Source organism: Vombatus ursinus, unplaced genomic scaffold (assembly GCF_900497805.2).
Source record: "Vombatus ursinus unplaced genomic scaffold, bare-nosed wombat genome assembly UNPS02014818.1, whole genome shotgun sequence".
Taxonomy (NCBI): domain Eukaryota; kingdom Metazoa; phylum Chordata; class Mammalia; order Diprotodontia; family Vombatidae; genus Vombatus; species Vombatus ursinus.
Window position 1 is genome coordinate 59,010,239 of NW_020954596.1, and position 17,548 is coordinate 59,027,786.

A 17,548-nucleotide genomic window follows, 5' to 3' on the forward strand; every position below is an offset into this window, starting at 1 on the left:
TCACTTCACCTCATTCTGCCTCAGTTTCCTCACTTCTAAAATGGGGATAATAGCAGCATCTACTTCCCAGGGTTGTGGTGAGTATAAAATGAGATCATATTTATTAAGTACTTTGCAAAACTTAAAGTGCTATATAAATGCTTGCTCTTATTAGTAAGTGTGAAAGTTAATACTAAATCAATTCAATAAGCACTTTGTGCTCCTGCAGGTGGCACTATGCTTTTTTAAAAAAAAAAAGATGAACATTTCCTTGACTTTTGCTTGTAAATAGTTGAATGGTGGGATGAACGGAGCAGGCAGAAGAAACCTCTTAACCTTGTAATCATAGAACATTAGAGCTGAATGGAACCTTCTAGTCCAGGGTGGGGAACCTGCGGCCTGGAGGCCACATGCAGCCCTCTAGATCCTTAAGTATGGCCCTTTGACTGAATCTAAACTTCAAAGGGCTGCCCTAAGGACCTTGCTGGCTGCATGTGTCCTCCAGGCCTCAGGTTCCCCACCTCTGTTCTAGACCATTTTTCAACCCTCATTTTAACAGCAGAGAAGAATGTCTAGAGGGAGTGAAGTGATTCAGTTCAAGAAGAGGGATAAGGAGACAGGATGAGGAGTCGTATACATTCTTTTTTTTTTTAAATTTTGATTTATCAACAATTACTTCCATAAGCTTTTGAGTTTAAAATTTTTCTCCCCCTCCCTCCCCACCACCCTCCCCCCAAGATGGTGCACAATCTTATATAGGCTATACATATACATTCCTATTAAACATATTTTCACATTAGTCATATTATAAGTAAGAATTAGAATCAAAAGGAGGAACCACCAGAAAGAAGAAACAAAACTCAACAGAAGAGAGAAAAAATAGCAAATAATATGCTTCGATCTGCATTCAAACTCCATAGTTCTTTCTTTGGATGTGGATAGCATTTTCCATCACAAAGTCATACACATTCTTGTTATTCCTCTAAGTTCCACTGTTAATTTATCCCTCTACTCTTGCCCAGATTTGAAAAAAGATACCAAAACATCTATCTCTCAAAAGTGGATATTATTATTAAAATGTATTATTATTCTTTTTTAATCTCTTGAATTCACCCCTCACTAATTTAGACTTTGTATAATAATAGTACAGACCGTTTATCCTTTGTACAAATTTTTAGAACAGCTTTTCCAGAGTAAATTAACCCTGACAACAAAATTCATTGGGTTCATTGGGGATTAAGAAAATAAATTTTAGGGCAGGTAGGTGGCACAGTGGATAGAGCACTGGCCCTTGGGTCAGGAGTACCTGAGTTCGAATCTGGCCTCCAACACGTAATACTTATTAGCTATGTGACTCTGGGGCAAGTCACTTAATCCCAATTGTCTCACTAAAATAAAATAAACTTTAGCTGTACTCTTTCATTGATAATTTATATGCTTATTATAAATCTTTGCTCCATAAAATGTCCCCAACCTGATTATACTAATCAACACTTTGCCTGTGTAGTTTGAATGACCACAGGGATTTTAAAAGAATAAAACTATAGTTGTTATTTTTAAAAATTACATATTTAAGATTTTTCACTAACTCAGTCCAACTTTCTCTCTGTTAGGCCAAATTATTAAGCTTCTATTGGACTGATTTGCTTGTTAGCTTGAAAAAAGCAAAATAGTTGATGTGGGAAATTCAAAGTTGGAAGAAACACAGTGTGGTGGGAAAAATAAAATGAGATAAGGGTTTGGGCAGCCAGAAAACCACACAGATCTATGAACAGAACACTTTCCTAACTAGGCCAACAGCATTTGGTTTGTAATGCATGTGTCAGGGGCTGGGAAGTTCCTAGACTGTTTAGTTGGTCTGGAAATATTCCTTTTTTTTCTGAGGGCATCATTGCTCATGACAGTATACTCTTCTGGAGCCAGGGAATGACTTCTCCATTTGGACAGATGGCTGGCAGAAGTCTCCAAGCCCTGACTTGTTGGGGGGAAATAAAGCGTTGTGATCAAAGGAGAGAGGGAGAGGGAGAGAGAGAGAGAGAGAGAGAGAGAGAAAGAGAGAGAGAGGCAGTCTCTCTTGGTGTTGCAGGAGTTAAAAGGATCCAGGCTTTGAAAGTGTGAATGCTAAGGATACACTCCTACAAAACCATGGCAGTGTCAAATCCCTGGGGTTCCAGGCCCTTCAGAAAACAGGCTCTACCATCTCCAGAAAGGGATTGATTTTAAACTTGAGAAACGGAGGGGGAGGGAAGAAAACTTTCCAGATCCGATTATTGAACCAGAGACTGTGAAGAGAAGCAGGTTTAACACACGAAAGAGAAAAGCAGTAGAGTGCCCAGCAATTCCCAGGAGGCAATAACAGGGAAGGGAGAACATGGGAATGCATCCTAAGTCCCTGCCTCGGTTACATACCTGCTACCCCACTTCCTGCGGCAGACTGTCTTTGTCCCTCTAGGACTAGAGTCTGACTCCTGAACCCCAGCTTCTGAAGCTGGGCCTCACTACCTGCCCTTAAGGTCTCCTCCCTTATGTGACTACTGCCCGCCCACACCTCCATCTACTGTTTGATGCTAAAGGATTTTGAGTAAGGGACTGAGTGACATGATAGAAGTTATATTCCAGCAAGATAATGTCGACATCAGTAGTTAATAGTAGCAGCAACTGGCTTTTATCTATTGCTCACAGGTTTACAAAGCTCTTCATACACATTCCCTCACTGGATCCCCATAACAGCCCAGTGACATAAGTACTATGGATATTACTATGCACACTTTAAAGATGAAACTGAGGGTCATAAAGGTTATGTGATCTGCCCATAGTCACACAGCTAGAAAGTAGCAGAGATGGAATTCATAGGATCGTACATATCAAACTAGAAGGGACCTTAGAAGCCATCAGGTCCAAACCCCTCCTTTTACAGATAGAGAAACTGAGGCACAGACAGGATAACTTGCCAAAGGTCATATAGGAAGTAAGTAAAATAGATTGTGAGTTCCTTGAGGGCAGAGAATGTCTTTTGCCTTTCTTCGTTTCCTTGGTGATTAGCAGAAACCTGACAGACAGTGGGCATTTAACTAATGGTGACAATGGGATTTGGTCAGATCATCTCCCTTTAAATCCAACACTCTTTACGCTTCACAACACTAAACCAAATCAGGCAGTCAACTAGCATTTATTAAGCGTTTCCCGTGGGCCAAATCCCTTGACTTAATGTCCAGTGCCCTCCCCAATGAGTCCTTATTAGAAGAAACTGCTTCTTTATGTAGGCAACCACAAGCATGGTAACCAGATTATTTTAATATCAAGCTGGAAACAGATTTCTTCCTACTGTTAAGAAATAGTAGAATGAACCCAAAGGGGTGGGAAAACCTCATGTTGCCAATGTAACCTATTCCAATCTTTCAAGTAAATGTACAGAATCCCTGGAAAAACTATAACCTTCACATGGTTAAATCCTTTCTGTCCTTAAAGGCATTCTTGGGGACAGCCTTCCTCACAAAGCCTTCCCAGACTTCGCAGACCCTTCCATATAACTAGGAGCAACCTTTCCATGCACTTCTCCCTTTATTTACACCTCTCTTCAGCCCTTGTCGTATTGGAATTATTGGTGCATGCATCTAACAGCCCCTTTTATTCAAACTGGAAATCCCTTCGTGACTCAGATCATGCCATATTCATCTTCGTACCCCCAAGTGCCTAGCTCCATGCTTTGCCCATAACAGACACCTAACCAATAAATGCTAAGTTTGTTGAAATGATGAAATCTCTTTCTTCCTGGTCTTAATACACAGCTGTATTTTTAATGGCTGCGGTGAGAGAACAGAGATGGGAATGGAAGAACCGTGATTAGTGAACCTTTAGCAGAGGAGAGGGTTCATGCTTGTGCAATGTTGGCTTTCCCCTTCCATTAAGCTTAGCTGGAATCTCAGGCAAAGTGATCTATGAAGCAACTACATATAAGCACTAATTATCTCCTTCATTGTGACTAATGCTTACATCCAGTGGCAAAAAAAAAAAAAAAGGAAGGAGGGGAAGAGAGGAGATCTTTTGAATGGCTTTTGGTTAATGCAAAAACATATAGAAGTAGCTAGGTAGCACAGTGGCTACAGCACTGGCCCTGGTGTCAGAAGGAGCTGAGTTCAAATCTGACCTCAGACACTTACTAGCTGTGTGATCCTGGGCAAGTCATTTAACCCCAATATAAATAGGTATATGTGTATGTATATGTATTGACTGTGATTAGGGATATAAATTAACTGTGTATCTATTTCCAACCTCAGACATTCTAGATATGTAAGTGCTTGAGGGTTGTGGCTAACTAGAAGGAAAATGGCTTGCCCTTGTTTTCTTGTTTTTTTTTTTTTTTTTTTAAACCTAAGGAAGCCCTTCTGGTGCATGGCTGCGAAATGCACCAACTCTGAAAATTGTCTTTCCTGGCAGTTCTAGAGTGAGGGGGCCTGTTCCTTCTTCACAAAGTGAGCAATGACAAATAACTCATTAGAGCAAGAATAATAAGCTACAAAGAGGTCATGGGTTAGTGGTCGCTTTTAGAGAAGAGGAAAAAAAAAAAACAACCCAACATTCCAAACCAAAGCCCATTGAGCTTATTGCTAATGAGACTTGGAGGCTGATAGCAGATGTTGAGCCCAGGCATAATTCAGACGAGGTCTGATGGGGCTTCCTTTTAAGAGTTCAGCCAACTGTACCTTGGACCTGTATCAACCCTAGTTCAGCAAGCAGACTCACATAGTATAGCGGAATTACGGAGTACTAGAGTTGGAGAGCGGCTAAGAGAGCTGGTTTCAAAGCCAGAAATACTGGGTTCAAATCTTGCCCCTGCCACATACTGGCTGTGGGACCTTGGGCAAACTCACTTAATCTTTCAGTGCTCTAGAAAATTAAGACTCTAAACTGCGGAGAAGGCACCAGCCTACATTGGTAAAGCTAGTTTTTATCCCTGGGAGTTCCATATACCAAGGAAATCTCAGGTCCTGTTGCTATCCCTACCAAAGTGACCTTAGTCGCATCTGGGCCTGGGGATCTTCATTTGTAATATGAGGGGGCTGGACTACATATTCTCAACGGTTCCTTTCAGCTCTAAATTCTATGGTTCTGTATTCCTGAAAAACTGCTCTGTACATGATATGTGTACACAATATGTGAATGTTACCCACAAGAAAGCTGGATGAAAGACTATTGTCATAGCGATGTTGGCTAATTCCAGAATATTCCCTTTGATCCCTTTACTTCTCAGAGCTTGAGTCCAGTTTTTGTGTGTGTGTGTGTGTGTGTGTGTGTGTGTATAATTAGGTTACACATCAAATCAGTTTTCATCATCAGCACATTTTCCTTTGTGAATCAGAAATTTAAATTCATTAACGCACCCAAAATGACTTTGATATGAACAATAACAAAAAAAGCTATCTAGCCAAAGTAATGTTCATCATCCTAATATTCCTAGCACAGTGCTTGGCACATAGTTGGGTCTTAATAAATACTTGCTGACTGGTTCAGTGCTCTCAGTCCTCCAGGGATACGATGACCTTTTTTCTGAACCAAAACATGGGACCAAAGGTTTGAAAAAGGATCACAGAAGTACAATCATGGCCATCTGGTCCAACATGGACCCAAACTCCTAAGGATCTGCCGTAGAAAACTTCCATCAAGGAGTCATATGACCTTTGCATAAAAGCCTCCATTGATGGGGAAACCTTCTACCTGACAGCACAGCTTGCTCCCCCATTAGGATAAATAATTTTTAGGAAATCTTTCCTTTGGGCAAGTTTAATTCTCTGAACTTTCTGAAATTTCCATCCATTGTTGTTCCTAGTTCTGAAGCCTTCTGGGGCCAAAGAGAACATGTCTAATTTTTTTTCCATATGACAAACCTCCAAATATTTGAAGACAGCTCTTGTGTCCCCACTGAAGTTTCTCTTTTCCAGGCTAACCATGGCCAGAGCCTTCAACTGATCCTGGCCTTCTCCAACCTTCTTGGGATGTTCTCCAAAATATAAATGGCATCCCTATTCTGTGGTACTCAGAACTGAATGCAATACTACAGATGTCATCTGACTAGGGCAGAGTCCAAAAGGACCATCATCTCCTTAGTCCTGGACACTTGACTTCTTTTAATGCAGCCTAAAATTGCATGAGCTTTTTAGCTATCAATCCTACTCTTTACTTATGTTGGCATTCCATTACAAACCTCCAAATCTTTTTCAAACTGCTATCTTCATATTTCATAGTGGGGAAGTTAATTTCTTGAGCCCAAGTGTGAGATATTATTTTGTCCCTATTAAATCATCAGCATTCTAACCTATTGAGAAGTTTTGGGATCTTGAGCCAGTCAGTCAATATGTTAACTTTCTAATGAAGGATCATAAGAGCTAGAAGGGACCTTAGAGGTCATTTATTTTAACACCTAAATTTTACATACGAAGAAACAAAAGCCATGAGAGATTAAGTGACTTGCTCACCACTACACAGGAGGAAATGTTACTGTTGTTCACCCATTTCAGTCACGTCCGACTCTTTCTTGGCAAAGATACTGGAGTGGTTTGCCATTTCTTCTCCAGCTCATTTTATGGATGAGGAAACTGAGGCAAACAGGATTAAGCGACCTGCCCAGAGTCATAGAGCTAGTAAGTGACAGAAGCTGGATTTGTACTTAGGAAGATAAGTCTTTCCAACTCCAGGAACCATTTCGCTGCCCACTAGGGTAAGGTTACAGCTTGGATTTGCTTTTTCCACTCCACCGTTCTAGCTCCAATCCCATGCTGGCCCAGTATTTTACCTTGTCAAGTCTTTGTAAATTCAGACTCTGCCCTACAATAAGTTAGCTCTATGTCATGAAAATTTGATAAGTACACCATGTATATATTCATCTAAGACATTGATTCAAATGTTAAATAACACAGGTCTAAGCACATATCCCTAGGGAATGCCTACCAAGCTGACATTAATGAGTATTTCTTGAGTCTATTTAAGCTAGAAGCCCAAGCAATTCTGTTAGTTCTGAATCTATCTAACGTCCTATGGTCTAGCTCACATCTCAGCATCTTTTCCACAAGAAGAGCATGACAAATTGCCAAATATTTTACTAAAATCTATATGTAAGTCTGAATCTATCCATGTATGTGCATATACAGCATTTCCTTGATCTGCCAGTCTAATAACCCTGTCAAAAAAGGAAATTAGATTACACAAACAAAGCCAATGCAACCAAGATTAGAAGGAAAGTATAAAATTGGGAAAGAATTTTTACAACCAATGTCTCTGATAAGGACCTCATTTCTAAAATATATAGAGAATTAAGTCAAATTTATAAGAATACAAGTCATTCCCCAATTGATAAATGGTCAAAAGATACAAACAGGCAGTTCTCAGATGAAGAAATTAAAGCCATCTGTAGTCATATGAAAAAATGCTCTAAATCACTATTGATTAGAGAAATACAATATCACATCTATCACATTGGCCAACATGACAAAACAGGTAAATGATAAATGTTGCAGAAGATGTAGGAAAATTGGAACACTAATGCATTATTGGTGGAGTTGTGAAATGATCTAACCATTTTGGAGAGCAATTTGGAACTATGCCCAAAGGGCTATCAAAATGTGCATATCCTTTGACCCAGCAATAGCATTTCTAGGGCTGTATCTCAAAGAGATCATACAAATGAGAAGAGGATCCATATGTACAAAAATATTTATAGCAGCTCTTTTTGTTGTGGCAAAGAATTAGAAATTGAGGGAATGTCCATCAGTTGGGGAATGGCTGAATAAGTTGTGGTATATGAAGGTGATGGAATATTGTGCTATAAGAATAATATTGTGCTATAAGAAATGATGAGCAGGCAGACTTCAGAAAAACCTGGAAAGACTTGTATGAACTGATGCTGAGTGAAGTGAGCAGAACCAAGAGAACGTTGTACACAATAACAGCCACGTTGCACGATGACTAACTTTGATAGACTTAGCCCTTCTCAGAAATGCAAGGATCTAAGACATCTCCAAAGATCTCATGATGGAAAATGCTATCCACAAAGACGAAAGAACGATGGAGATGTTGGGTTTTTTGTTGTTGTTGTTGTTTGTTTTTTGTTTTTTTAGCTAGGCAATGGGGATAAGTGACTTGCCCAGGGTCACACAGCTAGTAAGTGTTATGTGTCTGAGGTCAGATTTGAACTCAGATCCTCCTGAATCCAGGGCTGGTGCTCTATCCACTGTACCACCTAGCTGCCCCTGAACTATGGAATTTGAACGCAGATCGAAGGATACTCTTTGCTGTTTTTTTCTTCTGTTTTGTTTTGTTTCCTCTTTCTTGTGGTTCCTCCTATTGGTTCTAATTCTTGCAACATCACCAATGTGAAAATATATTTAATAGGAATGTATATGGGTGCCATCTTGGAGAGGGACGTGGGGAGGGAGGGGGAGAAAAATTCAAAACTCAAAAGCTTACAGAAGTGATTGTTGATAAATTAAAATAAATTAATAAAAAAAGGAAATCAGATTAATAAAGCATGAGCTGACACTGATGAAGCAATGCTTCTTTCTAATCCTTGCTTATTTTTCTAGATTTCACTCCTTTTGCAGTCTTCTTATATCTTCCACCCCACTCCTCCCACCATGTGCTCTTTGATCTAGTGCCAGAGACCTCCTCGGTCTGAAACACCAGCTTCTGGCTGTATTTTTGCTACCTGTCCCCCAAGCCTGGAATGTCCCCCAAACCTGGAATTTCCTCCCTCCTCATCTCTGCCTCTTGGCTTCTCTGGCTTCCTTCAGGTCCCCAATAAAATCCCATTAGCTACAAGAAGCCTGTCCCAACCCCTCTTGATTCAAGTGGCTTTGCTGTATTGATTATTTCCAATTCATCTGGTCTACAGCTTGTGTGTACAAAGTTATGTGCGTGAGGTTTTCTTCATTTTACAGCTGTGAGGGACTGTCTATGCTGGCAACTACCAGGTGGGCGCTGTGGCAAGATTAGGGTAAGATCTGGGTATTTGGAAGTCGAGGCAGGGGCTGTGGTAGGCGGAGTCGTGGTGAACTGGGATGGGCTGGGTATGGAGAAGCCCTGAGGCAGTGGGCAGTGCTATGTGAGATAAGCTGGGTGCAAGGAAGTAGCGGAGCTTGTGCTCCTGAGGCAAGGGGTGGTGCCACGTGGGAGTGGGACGGCAGAGGACTGAGTTCCCTTTGCTTAGTCCCCTCCCTATTTGCAACATTAACCCCAGACGCCTCCTTCCTGTGACCTTCCTGACTTCCTGGGTCCCTTTGTGTAGCACTGACCCCAGACGCCTCCTTCTTGTGTCCTTCCTGACTTCCTAGGTCACGTACTCTGTCTATGCACTAATCCCAGACGCCTCCTTCCTGTATCCGGTCCTAGCCTCCTACGTCACTCCCTCTCCCTTGGTGTGCTAAACTCAGACAGCCCCTTCCGGTATCTGACCCTACAATCACTGGCTAGTATGCGGGCTGGGGAGGAGGGGCTAAGTAGGTACTTAGGAACGAGCGTGGTCAGATCACGCTCTCTCTTGGCTCCTGCTCTGTTGCTCTGGCCTTCCTGCTTGGCCTTGCTGTGATGGCTTGCTGTGATGGCCTCTGAATAAAGCTCTGGCGTTGGCGCCTCCCGATGGCTCGTCTCTGTGTGTTTATCCGGTTGAGGACCGAAGACTGATGAGTGAGTATGACTCTGGCAGCCTGCTCCTTATAGGAGGAGAGTGCGGCTCGGCCGGTACAAGGTCGGCGCGGCCGGTACATACAGGGAACTGTCTTTTGTCTTTCTATGTATCTTCAGCACCTAACAGTGCCTGGCACACTATAGGGGCTTAATATATGCTTATTGCCTGACAACTGACTGTTTAACATGGTGTAACTCACTTAACCTCTCAATGCTTTAGACAACTCTCTAAGACTATACATTGCAGAGAAAGTACCAACCTGCACCAGTAGAGAGGACTTTCCTCACCTGAGAGTTCCCTATACCAATGAAATGACAAATCCTGTCCCTCTCCTTATCCCCCATGAGTTTATAGTCCCCTCCCCCCACCTCCTTTTCTGAAAGCCAGGAAGGTACTCACTCTTCTCTAGTCCTGCAGCATTTCTCACAGTCTCCATAAGCTTTCAAGGATCACTAACAGAAGCTCAGCAATCATATCTACCAGTTCTTTTGGTCCTCAATGATTTAGTCCATATGGGCCAAGTGATTTGAGTTCATCGAGGGCAATTAAATGCTCTTTTAGCATCTTCCTACTTATGCTGAGTACCAACTCCTTTGAGTCACCTTTGTTCTGTCTTTTCCTGTCCAATGATGAATCCTTTACAATGTCTCATTAAAAAGTACTCACATTCTTCTTTACATTGGTTCTGAACCAACAGCTGCTTTTCCCCCTCCTCTCTACTGCCTCCCTGTATTGGGTAGGGAAAAAAATTATCTTCTACCCATACTCTAACCTAGATGGAAACCTCTCAATATTTACTATAACCTAAAGTCTGATACAGGGGAGAAAAATCAAGCTGAACACTTAGTTATTCATGGCTTTCAGATTTTCTACTCGAAGATCTAAGCCTTTATCTCAGAGGCAGAGGCTTGGACTGGATAATGATTGAAACAATTAGCCCAGAAAAAGGTCCAACTCTATTTTATCTGGAAAAAGGGAGACATTCAACCTTAATGAATGTATGCAACCAATCAGATAACAAAAGGAATCAAGAATAGCAAACTCTACAGGGACCTATCTCCCAGAGTTCACAGCTGAGTACAGGTTACTCAGATTAAGCAAGAATAACTTTTAAAATAAGCTCAGTGGGCAGGGGCCAGACACCAGAGGTTGAAGGTAGGTGGCAGAAAAGGTAACAACAGAAGGATGCTAAAGAATGATCTCTTCTTTAGTCTGAATCTAAGCTGTTATATTTCTAATACTATTCCCCCTTACTCCCATCCCTAGGATTCCTTTCTCTAGGGAATGGAATATCAGCTAGTACAACTTAGCTAAGCAGCTCTAGGCCCGGAACTCTATTCACTGACCACCTAACTGCCCTTTGGAAAACCTCTACTGATGGGAAAACCGTGACCTCCAGAGGAAACTCATTCTACTGTTGGATATATTTAATTAGGATATTTTTCTTTATGTTAAAGCCTTAGTTTTTAATCTTTGTCCCTACAAAGGACTTATTGCTCCTAGTTGTATCCTCTGAGGCCAAGCAGAACTGTCAAAATCACTAGCATTTTTTTATTGAGTGACAATTGTAAACAGCTCATGGATAAAGTGCACACAAGTTCCTAAGTGCAAATAGCCATCAGGCCAGCGGCCCCACCCTTTGGCAACTGGTTCAGCCACTGCTGGGTATGAACTTCAGCCCAAATGTGGCCTGTGGAATTTATTTACTTCTATTGCCAGTAAAACTAGTAGGGCTCTCTCCTCACTACCACCATTTCTGTGCCACCAAAGTACTTATCCCCACAGGGGGAGAAGCATCCTCAGCTTTATCTACTTCTCCTGTTTGACTTGCTGATGAAAACCAAAACAACGCAAAGCAAAACAGGAAGATGACATTAAAATTTAATCTGAGTCATGAGCAGAACTAACCCATACTCACTCATCTCTACCCAATAAGATTGTGTGGTGAAATGAGGGACACATCTATTGCCCTTGTGTGAAATTCTAGAGGGAAAAACAAAGGGGCCCATGCCCTTGGCCACAAACCAATCTAAGCAAACACCATCAATTTGCTTTAGCAAAAAAGTTGACATTTTCCTGTGAGATATATTATAAAATGCTATGCATGCATGAGAAATGTTTCACTACCTCAGCAGTGTATTAAATAATGAGTTGGAAGATGGAAAGTGGGGGGAGATCTTCTCAGATCTCCCTCAGTCTTTACATTCCTCCTTCCTGCCATGGGAGGTAACCTCGCAAAGGCCGAATGCCGCTGATAATGAGGCAACGGTAGCTAAAGGTCATGAGGTACCACCCCAATGGACTGGATCCTGACATCACTGAAATACTGTGACCGAACTGATGTGACATTCTAGCCACAGGCTACAATTCAAAAACAGTTGGTTTTAGACTGCGATTCAAAACAGCACTCTCTTTTCTCCTCCCCCTCTTCAGTGTAAGAATCATTTCCCTCTCATTTTTCTATTCTCCTGACAATTTAAGATCAGTGAGATAGGAGACAGAGGAAATAAAGACTTGTTTTTACTTCCCCCAAAGAATTATGACTTGGAGACATCACCAGTGCCGAGAAGTCTATTGCTGATCAATATTGTGACCCTGAGAAACAAGGCAAGGGACCCTAGCTTGCTCACTGTTTCAAAAAGAGCACGGAATCCAGGGCTGCCTGATTGTCTCTTTGTTACCACTGCTGCTGGCTATATCTGGAGGGATTATAGTATGGGTGACATAGGAAAAGCAAGAAAAATTAAGAGAAATGTTGAGCAAGAAGAGGTAGTTGTAAATAACCTTACGTTATTTTATACAGATATTATTCATTACGGACAAATTACTGGCTGCCAACAGAAATACAAACAGCATGATCCAGTAATAATGCCAGACCATAAACTCTGCTACTGGATGGGTTGCTCTAATTATGTTTGCATCTACATGGGCTGACATACCAGTGCCTCATCAACAGGGACATTTTTCAGGCAACTTGAAAAGGTAGAAGGAAGATGAGGCTATTTCATTCTAACACTTGAGGGATTTCCCTTCCACACCATAAAGTATGAATGCCACCATCTTTAATAGAAGAAGAAAAGGCACCAGATATAAGATCCATTCTATGTCAATTAGGAGCACATTTTTTTTCTCATTTAACAACAAAAACAAAAACAAAAACAATATACGGTAATGTACTAGATAGAGAGCCAGCCTTGGGTTCAGGTGTTGTCACTGACCATACCAGCCATGTGATGATGTCATTTAATCTCTCAGTGTCCTAGGTAATATGGGGAAGGCAGTTTTCTACATGAGGGGTCCCCACACAGATGAAACTATAGATTTGGACCAAATAGGAAAAAAAAAAGATTCTCTTATTAACCCTGCCAAAGCATTCTTTTACCTGTCCTAAGTGTTCAGAAACCTCAGCTAATTCAGGCAATACTTTCCTTACTCTGTGTTCTTCCTCACATGTGCTCACATGAGTTCCTAATGCTTCACTAGACTGGCTTCCAGAATCCCACCCGATGGCTGTGCAACTGCCCCTGGAGCAGATTAGGGGGTGGCCAGAATAGAAGAGGCCCTAAGACAGTCCCAAGGGATCCACAGTGACTGAAAAGATGACATTCATTGTTTAGTTAGGAAGAGCCAAGCTAATAGTCATGACTGCCTGATAAATACCATTCCTGCTCCCCAGGGTGATGCCTAAGAGAATTCCAAAGTCAGAAACCAGATGTTAAATTGACAGTGGTTAATGGGGAATGTTTGAGGATTTGGGCACAGTCCAAATGCCAGGCTAATTCCTCAAAGAGATAGATGTATATGTCCCTTCTGTGTGTCTCCTATATGCAACTCTCTCTGAGGTCATAAGATAGCTATTGCTGGCATGTTTTGATAGAGAAGGAGATGTTCTAGCACTCTGAGACAATTCTGGTGCTGCAGATGATTTGGACTTTCCATCAGCTTGCTCTAAATTTGAAGATTATCTCATTGTTCATTAACATTTATTATGCTGTAACATTTAGAGGGCCTATAATGCTTAATTATGTTCTCAATTTTTGGGTTATGTACTTAAAAACCTTTGAAATATTCAAAATTGATCATTTCATTGCCTAGAAGAACCCTTGCATCTCTATATTGGCGGAAGGCCTTCCCTTACTGTGAGTTGTCTAATAAATCCCAGATCCAAAACAAAAGAAATTCAAATAAAATAAAACCATCAATACGTTAAAAAAAAAATGTTTTGCCATACTCCCAGACATTTATCCTATTATAAATTTCAAGAAGAAAATGAAGTATTTTATTATCTATCGTCTCTCTCAAAGCCCCTTCTGGGCTGGGTGTATTAAGATTTTTTGGAAGAATGTTTTATTATACTAAGCATATTTGACTATGAATCATTTTTCTTTTTGGGTTGAAGATGTTTACTATGTGAACAGAGGAGAGCGTGTGTGTGTGTGGGTGTGGGTGTGTGTGTATGAAGCCTAAAATCCACATTCTTGATTTTTTTTTTTGGCCAACTTCAAGGTACAAGATGTCTGAGAAAAATTCTCTTTCCCCTAAATTTCAGTATATTAATCTGCCTTGCCTCTTTGCTGCCTGGGCAGTATTTCATCTTCTCAAAATGAAGACTTTTCACGACCAACTTTCTATGTAAAGATGGATGAACATCTTTGTGGGAAGGAGGTTACCAGTAGGGAGCATATTTATTTTGCAGAAAAGTCCTGGGTGTTGCTTCCGACACCTGGAAGCCAAAGGACTTAGCCACGGCACACAGTAACAGCAGGCATCAGAAGCTGCGCTTGAATAGTCTTCCAGACTCCAAGCCCAGCCCTCAGTCACTAGACCACATTGGCTTCCAAAGCTTAAAGTGCTGAAAATGGCATTCTTGCATGCCTCTCTTAGAGGACAGAGAGATTTCTCCATAGGCGGTAATGACTGGATTTAGTTACTAGGTTATTCAAAACCTTTCCTCCATCTCTTTCTTGCTCTGCCCTCTAACATTCTGCTTTTTTTTTTTTCAAGTTACTTTAGGGATAGCTAGGTGGTACAATGAATAGAGCACCAGCTCTGGGGTGAAGAGGACCTGAGTTCAAATGCGACCTTAAACACTTACTAGCTGTGTGACCCTGGGCAAGTCACTTAACTCCAAATACCTTCTTCCCACCCCCACCCCCCAAAAAAGTTACTGTAAGAGTATGTGAGTTCCTAAAGCTACAGTACGTGTTCGTGAAATATATTTTCAAAAGACAAGCTCCAAACTGTCTCATTCCAAACTGTCTCATGCACACAGAATATTCTTTCCCACCTCTATACCTGCCTCAATCTATTTTCCCCACCTAAAATAATCTCTACCTATACAAGCTAATCATTCTGCATGTCTCAATGCCACACGTTCCATGAAGCATTCTCTGACTATTTCAGCCCATGTGAATTTCTCATTCATCCATTCATCCAATAAATCTCATTTTGGCCTTTCTGTCCATAGTTTGATAAAATATAGCACATTCCTATGTATGGAGTAAAAAAATCACACTGAGGCACACCTGAAACCACAAGGAATGCAGGGAAATAGAAATTCTAATAAATACTACAATAGGTTTCTATCAATTGGGATTATCCCCACCAAGATTTTTCCCCAGAATAATAAGCAGAATAATTAGAAACCAGCCTAGGAAACAAATAAGGACCCCTCTCCTCTAATTCTCTTTACATGTTATACACGGTTGAAAGACCTCTATGGCCTTCTAACATGCTGACATTTTTTCTGTGGGTCTGAGTACACTGATTCTACTGGGAAGAAAAGATGGATAAAAAGAAGAAAGGAAGAAGAAAGGAAAGAAGGAAAGAAAAAGCAGGAAGAAGGAAGGAAGAAAGGGAAGGAGGGAGGAAAGAAAGAAACAGTAAGTGCCTACTATGGGTCAGGTACTATGATTTCATTTGATCCTCACAATGACCCTGAGAAGTAAATGCTATAATTATCCCTATTTTATAGTTGAGTAAACTAAGGCAGATAGAAGTTAAGTGACTTGCCCAGGGTCACACGGCTAGTAAGTGTCTGAGTCTGCATTTGAACTCAGATCTTCCTGAATCCAGGCTCAGAGCTCCCATCCACTTCACCACCTAGCTATTAGAGGCAAGAGGGATTTGGGGATAGGGCTAATGAAAGCAAAAAGAACATTGGTCTTGGAACCCAAAGCCCTGAGTTCAAATCTTGGCTCTGAAAGGCAATAGCTATGTGATCCTAGGCAAGGTATTTAATTTTTCTAAGCCTCAGTTTATATCTGCAAAATGGGAATAAAAGTGCTTATGCTATTTACCTCAAGGGATTGTTACGACGAAAAAAATGTGAAAACCTTAAAGCACTATACCAATGTGAATTATTTTTATATCTCTGGCTCCTACTTCTGATTAATTCAATCAAACAGGAAGACTACCATACTGTATTCAGAAGAATCTGTGTAGAGTTTAGTCCTTTCAAACTTTTTCTTTCCTTTTATTTTGCTATGGAATTGGGCAATCCTTGCCAGCAGTTCAGAGGCTGGGAGTGGGAAGCCCAAAAACAACCCTGAAATACAGAAACAATACATGGCTCTTGGCCACTTGCCAGCCAGCCCAGCACAGCCTATTCAGAAGAGATTCCATTGTAAAGTAAATTGAATTCAGAAGAGATTCCATTGTAAAGTAAATTGAATGCATTCGACAAGGTCAAACTTTTTAATTGCTCCAATGACTCTAGAGGGGGTAAGTAACCCAAATCCCTAGATCACGGTATTAAGAATTACATGGTTTTCACAGATTTTTCCAATCCAGTCTCTACCCAACTGCCGGCCCAGGTTAGGTGAACAGAGAACTCCCAACGGCCCTACAAGCTGGAGAACTCATTTAAAAAAACAAGAACAATCAGTCCAGTTTACAAAAGTGTGAGTACTCAAAGAGCTTCATCAGTGACATTTTCTCTGCCCTCCTGGGCCCAAGCAACTAAGTCATCCTGAGGTTTCAGACACTTGCCCTTGCTGCCAGTATCTCCCATAGGAAAGACAAAGATGAATGGCCATTGAAATTTCAAGAAGAGCAAAATGAGCCATGCAGAAACCTTCCAAGTAAATGTCAAACCAAGTTTGGCTGAGTTTGGGTAGATCTAGCCAGCGGTAGGCTGGTAAATGTTTAACAACAAGCTCTCAAAAAAAAAAAAGTAAGTTAGGCATACTTTTATGTTTAATCTGCATTATTAAAATTTTCTCCATCACTTTCTTAAATCTTGAAAATCATTAAAATAATAAATCAATCCCTGATGTGTAGCATTTGTTTATTTCTAAGGTATAAATGCTCACACTGAAAATTTAACAATTGACTTTTCAAACCTCCAGCCTATTTTTCCAGCCCTTCCTTCTGCTGCTTCTCTTCAGGTCCAAGCAGATACCGCCAACTCTGCTCAGCTATAAGTCTTTGCTCACTTCCTCCCTTATATTCAAAAGGCGTCCTCCATTTCTATTTAGATGGATCCTCTTCTATAAAACTTTCCCCATTCCTCCAGATGTAAGTCATCTTCTTCTTTCAAGCTCTACATGGCTGTTTGTATTTCTGTTGTGCAATTATCTATTATATTCTAATTTATATTGGAGTTATTTATATACTACATCTCCCCCAATGAAATTATAAGTCCCTTGAGGTCAGAGACAAAGTTATTCATCTTGGTCCTGTCTTCAGTGTCTAGCACCATGCTTTTGAACATAGTTTTGGGGTTTGTTTTTTTTGGGAGGGGGATGAGGAGTTTTAAATTTGTCATTTCACTGATATAGGGTACTTCTAGTGTGGAAATTGTCTCCACTTCTTAGAACAACAACCTCTCTGTTATTCTCTTAGAGGGTAGCTCAAAAAACAGCAAAATATAAATTTGAAAATATGTCAGTG

General features: G+C 40.9%; 1 protein-coding gene across 2 annotated transcripts in view; it reads right to left on the minus strand.

Moving 5' to 3' along the window:
• LNX1 (ligand of numb-protein X 1) overlaps positions 1–17,548 on the minus strand; it is a 147,832-nt gene that overhangs the window by 46,585 nt on the left and 83,699 nt on the right. The window lies entirely within an intron of this gene.